The sequence below is a fragment of the Gracilinanus agilis genome, chromosome 2 (genome assembly GCF_016433145.1).
Source record: "Gracilinanus agilis isolate LMUSP501 chromosome 2, AgileGrace, whole genome shotgun sequence".
In the NCBI taxonomy this organism is placed as follows: domain Eukaryota; kingdom Metazoa; phylum Chordata; class Mammalia; order Didelphimorphia; family Didelphidae; genus Gracilinanus; species Gracilinanus agilis.
Genome location: NC_058131.1, coordinates 639,591,894 through 639,598,092, shown reverse-complemented (window position 1 = coordinate 639,598,092; position 6,199 = coordinate 639,591,894). Strand labels below are relative to the sequence as shown.

At 37.9% G+C, this 6,199-nt stretch overlaps 1 pseudogene; it reads left to right on the top strand.

The window, feature by feature from the left end:
* The first annotated feature begins 521 nt into the window (after positions 1-521).
* On the top strand, positions 522-2,739 carry LOC123234279 (annotated as a pseudogene).
* Positions 2,740-6,199: the final 3,460 nt, after the last annotated feature.

Here is a 6,199-nt window from a genome sequence, read left to right as displayed (position 1 = left end):
GTTTTTTTTTAAGTCAATAGGTCAAGCAAATGATTCAATTAGATTTTCTCTCTCTCTTCCCCTACCTTCCTTTGAATGAATTGAAAACAAAATGATCAATCAATCAATCAATAAGCATTTGTTAAATATATACTATGGGCCAGTCACTGTGTTAAGCTTTGGGGATACAAAAAAGGGAAAAGACCATCCCTCCCTTCAAGGAGTTTATAATAGATATGTTGTGCATACTCATAGGGTGTATGAGTTGTTCAAGGAGGCCTAGCACCTCTGATGTGAGGGTTTGCCAAGTCCTTTTCAGGTCTGCTCATCTACTTTGGTATTTAATTCTCACCTCTGGCTCCAAAAAATTGAAGCATTTGCAGTGGCCACACTGCAGTAAACTATCTCAGCAGATAAACTAAACCTAGCTGAGGGTAACTGACAGTCCTTAAATCCATCAGGTGACTTGTGGAGAGGCCTATTCCAAGTGTATGAAAACTTATAGCAGAAAGGGTGGATGTGAATAATTTGTTTCATTGGCCATGAAGGTGGCTGAAATAAGCACTATGGAATACTTAGTGCTTAGTCAGGCATCAAAGACCTCAGGGTTATCCACTGTATCCAGAACCGTTGCCAGTTGTTTTGACTTTGATTTGCCACTGGACTTCAATGACTTAGAAGAGAAAGTGAGGCTGAGTACCCTGTAAGTCTGCCTCATTTACTCACATGCAAGTCAAGATATCACCATTAGGATGTTATTGGTGCTTTTTGAAAACGAAGGACAAACAATCATGCTGTACATGTAGATGTGAGATATTCCATCTCTCCTTTATCTTCATAGAACAAGAAAAGATGATGAACCAGGGTGCAGGCTGACTTCATAGCCAGTTGGAAATTGTGAACTTGGATTTTAAAAAAGTTGATAATTGCATTTCAATATAATCGATCCTTTCTCATCCTGTGTATTTTATTATAAGAATTTAAACATATTCTTCTGACATTTAAAAACATTCTTTTGAGAAAGAGCATAGCTTTCACCAAACTGCTACAGGGGTCCATGACACACACAAAAAAGGCTCTGCTCCAAACTACATTGATATAGAACTCTTTTCTTATTGGTGTAGTTAAATATCCTGCCCTGCATTAGGGGTGAAGCAGAGATGGTGAGAGTATCCTTTTTTTTTTTTAAATTCCTTATCTTCTGTCTTGGAATCAATATTGATTTCAAAGCAGAAGAGTGGTAAGGGCTAGGCAATGGTAGTTATATGACTTTCCAGGGTCACACATTTAGGAAGTGTATGAAGCCAGATCTGAATCCAGGACCTCTTGTCTCAATCCACTGAGCCATCGGCTAACCCCAAGAGCTCCGATATTCTACAGTCCTTTTGGGTGTCTTTTCAAATCAGTCTTTTTCAGAAATCTTAGAACTTCAAGTCTTCTTTCAAACACAATTTCTAGTTGCTTTAGTCTTTTATCTTTGAGAGGGAAAAATGGAGGAGGCCAATTTCACTCTAGGTTGCTGAAGGAAAGACTCTGGGAAGACATGGAAGGAGCTGGCATTTTTCATTGTTTCTCTATATCCAGATTGCTACTTTAGAGACTGAAGGGGAGTTTTCCCTTGGATGAGACCAAGGAATCTTGGTTGAACCAAGCTATCTTACTCCCAATGGGAGAGCTTCTTCTCTCTGTATTGTCTGGTATATATTTTTATTTTTCACAACGGATTTGCCACCAGAATACAGGTGTTGTGAAAACCATTGTTAAACCTCCACAAAAATGGGCAAGGAAAACGATTCATATTAACATCATCATCGTTGGACATATAGACTCTGGGAAGTCCACCACTACTGGCCATCTCATCTACAAATGTAGTGGAATTGTTAGGAGAACCATTGAGAAGTTTGGGAAGGAGGCTACTGAGATGGGAAAGGGCTCCTTCAAATATGCCTGGGTCTTGGATAAGCTGAAGGTTGAACATGAACATGATATCACTATTGATATCTCACTGTGGAAATCTAGACCAGCAAGTATTATGTGACCATTATTGATGTTCTGGGACACAGAGACTTTATCAAGAGCATGATTACAGCCACATCTCTGGCTTACTGTGCTGTCCTTATTGTTGCTGCTGGTGTTGGTGAATTTGAAGCTGGTATTTCAAAGAATGGGCAGACCCATGAGCATGCCCTTCTGGCTTATACACTAGGTGTGAAACAACTGATTGTTGGCATCAAAAAATGGATTCCACTGAACCCTCTTATAGCAGAAAAGATATGAGGAAATTGTTATGGAAGTCAGTACTTATATTAAGAAAATTGGCTATAAACCTGACACGGTAGCTTTTGTGCCAATTTCAGGTTGGAATGGTGTCACTATGCTGGAGACAAGCTCTAATATGCCTTGGTTCAAGGGATGGAAAGTCATCTGTAAAGATGGCAATGCTAATGGAACTATATTGCTTGAAGCTTTGGATTGCATCCTGCCACCAACTCATCCAACAGATACGCTCCTTTGTTTACCCCTCCAAGATGTCTAAAAGATAGGTGGTATTGGTACAGTACCTGTTGGCCATGTGGAAACTGGTGTTCTAAAACCAGGAATGGTGGTCACCTTTGCCCCAGTCAATGTTACAACTGAAGTAAATCTGTTGAAATGCACCATGAAGCTTTGAATGAGGCTCTGCCTGAGGATAATGTCAAGAACGTATCTGTCAATGATATCCTCTGTGGTAATGTGACTGGGAACTTTCTATGGGCCTAAGTCTTGTTGAGGGTCTTTGGACCCAAGAGTCTCAGGATGCCACATATATGTGTACATATATACACAATATACATACATACATACATACATACATACATTTCCTCAGACATCTATTTTGGTATTTTGGATAAATGGGTTTCTTTTCTACTTGCTATATTTGGTCTTAAGTGATTCTGAATTGGTGTTAGATAGGAAAGAGATCATGCCTTGTATATAGAGGTTGGTGTTCTTCCTTCCATCCCAAAATGAGAAAGCAAAGTTCTATCTTGACCCTGACCATATATCCTACACTAATAATATTTAAGAGACACAATTCTAGGCTGGTATATGTAGTACAGAGAGAGGGGGGTCATGACAGTTTTTTCAAGCTTTGGCTGAGTTCTGAAATCAGTTAGGAGTTTAGAATCTTGAGGGAGAGAAGGGAATTGGTTTTGGAATCTCGTGGAGAGAGGGTCAGACCAACTGAGCTGCTTCCTTGTCTATCTGAAGAATTGAAAATTTAGGCTAGCTTTGGAATATTTATTTAAGAATTGTTAGTTTAGATAAATCCTTTGTATCTTCATTCCCTACATTATTTCCTACCTTCCTTCCCTTACCTTAAATGTCTGTGGAGTGAATCAGGAGAGTAAATTAGAGAGTAGTTCAAATCTGTGAGGGCTTTAACTATAATTTGGCAGTATTTTATCTAAAGAAATTGGCTAGTCATCATTTTATTCCCTTTAGATATCAAGAGCACATTGAGAGCTGAGCTAAGGCAGGACCGTGCTCAGACTCCATCTCTGCCTCCCTTCCCCCACCTGAGGTTCCCGTGAAAAACTGTTAGGGCTTCCTCAATCCACTTTCCTGACAAATCATCCTTAAAGATAATAAACCCTTTTGTGTTTCAACAGACCTGTTAGTTACTTTGTCAGTTAATTAGTAAAAGAGGGAAAGAGAGGGAAAGAACCAGCATACTCTGAGCTTGAAGGGAAGCCGGGTATCCATCTTGAAGGAAGGTGTAACTTCAAAACAAGTCCCTTCCTGTGAAATTAACTAAAGCCTGTAGTTAATTTCAGTTCAGTCTATTTCCCTCAGTTTGTCTTTAAGTCTAATTCCTAATCTATAAGCCCTGCTGTCTTTGCCTGTTTATATTAATTCCTCCTCCCCCTGAAAATCTTTGTTATCTTTAGTGCCATACTCCCTGACTTCAGCCCATATTATATCCTGAATCTCCTTATTCCAGCCTACCTGTAACCCCTATTACTTACCTAGCAAGTCCCTGACAACCTCCCTTCAAATCCCCTTTTACCACACACCTTTCCTCAAATTATCCCCAATATATATATCTTCTCTGAGTATCCTCTGGCCTCAACCTTCTGCAGCCCTTCTTGGCAGAAATTAAAAGTCTCCTCTGGAGAAAAGTGAGGGGATAGGAGACTAGAGAGTTATAACATCTTCACCATCTAACTATTTAGAACCTCTGCTCTGAAGGAAGTTTCTAGGGCAGTGAAGTTTGTCCTTGGAGACAAGAAGATTTGGATCTGAATCTTGCTTCCCACAATTGCTGGCTATGACCATGGACAAGTCATTTAACCTTTAAGTATTGTGAATGATCTTCTAAGATTCTTTTTTGTCAAAGAGGCTTATGTAAGGAGATTCCCATTTGGATAAAATTGCAGGTTTTGATCACACTGCTCTTTACCAACACCCCAATAAAAACAAAATTGCCATCCAGAATGGTTGGATCAATTCACAACTCCACCAGCAATGCATCAATGTCCCAATTTTGCCACATTCCTTCCAACATTCACTGCTTTTCTTTGTTGCAGGGGTCAGCAACCTTTTTGGCCATGAGAACCATAAATACCACATTTTTTAAAATGTAATTTCATGAGAGCTGTTCAGTGCTCACAGTGCATGCTCCTGTAACAGCACCTGAAAAAAATTAAAACTATATCTAAACAATTGGAAAAACATTGATTGCTCATGGGTAGGACAAGCTAACATAATAATAAAATTACCATTCTATCCAAATTAATTTACTTATTTAGTGCCATACCTATCAAATTACCAAAAAACTTTTTTACTGAATTAGAAAAAACTATAACGAAGTTCATTTGGAAAAACAAAAGATCAAGAATATCCAGAGAAATAATGAAAAAAATGTGAAAGAAGGTGGCCTAGCAGTACCAGGTCTTAAACTATGCTACAAAGCAGTGGCAATCAAAACAATATGGTAGTGGCTAAGAGACAGAAGGGAAGATCAGTAGAATAGATTTGGGGTAAGTGATGTTGGCACAACAGTCTATGATAAACCCAAAGAGCCCAACTTTTGGGACAAAAATCCACTATTTGACAAAAACTGCTGGGAAAATTGGAAAACAATATGGGGGAGATTAGGTTTCAATCAACATCTCACATCCTACACCAAGATAAATTCAGAATGGATGAATGACTTGAATATAAAGAAGGAAACTATAAGTAAATTAGGCAAACACAAAATAGTATACTTGTCAGATCTTTGGGAAAGGAAAGATTTTAAAACCAACAAGAATTAGAAAAAATTACAAAATATTTAATAAATAATTGTTTTTGGTTTGCCTCTCCATATATCCTTACTAAAAACTATTTTTATTGCATTATGATCTGATAATGTTGCATTTATTATTTCTGCTTTTTTCATTTGTTTACCATGTTTCTGTGCCCTAGTACATGGTCAATCTTTGTGAATGTTCCATGTGCTGCTGAAAAGAAGGTGTATTCCTTTTTGTCACTATTTATTTTTCTCCATGTATTTATTAACTCTATTTTTTTCTAGAATTTCTTTCACCTCTATTACCTCTTTCTTATTTATTTTTTGGTTTGATATATCTAGATTTTATAGGGGAAGGTTTAAGTCTCCCACTAATATAGTCTTACTGTCTATTTCCTCCTTGAGCTCTGTCAGTTTCTCCTTTAGAAATGTATATGCTATACCATTTGGTGCATACATGTTGAGTACTGATATTTTTCATTGTCTATACTGCCTTTTATCAGGATGTAGTTACCTTCCCTATCTCTTTTAACCAAATCTATTTTTACTTTGGCTTTGTCAGATATCATGATTGCAACTCCTGCCTTCTTTTTCTCAGTTGAAGCCCAATATATTTTGCTCCAGCCTTTTATTTTTACTCTATGTATGTCTACCTGTCTCATGTGTGTTTCTTGTAGACAACATATGGTAGGATTTTGGTTTCTCATCCACACTACTATTTAGTTCTGTTTTATGGGTGAGTTCATCCCATTCACATTCAGAGTTATAATTATCAACTGTGTATTCCCAGACATTTTGATTCCCTCTCCTTGTTCTGCCCTTTCTTCTTTCACTATTTCCTTCTATACCAGTGTTTTGTTTTTCTTCAGTTCCCCTAATCCCCTCCCTTATTGTACTTCCCTTTCTCCCCCTCCCTTCTTATTCCCCTCTTATTGTTCTTTAGGGTCT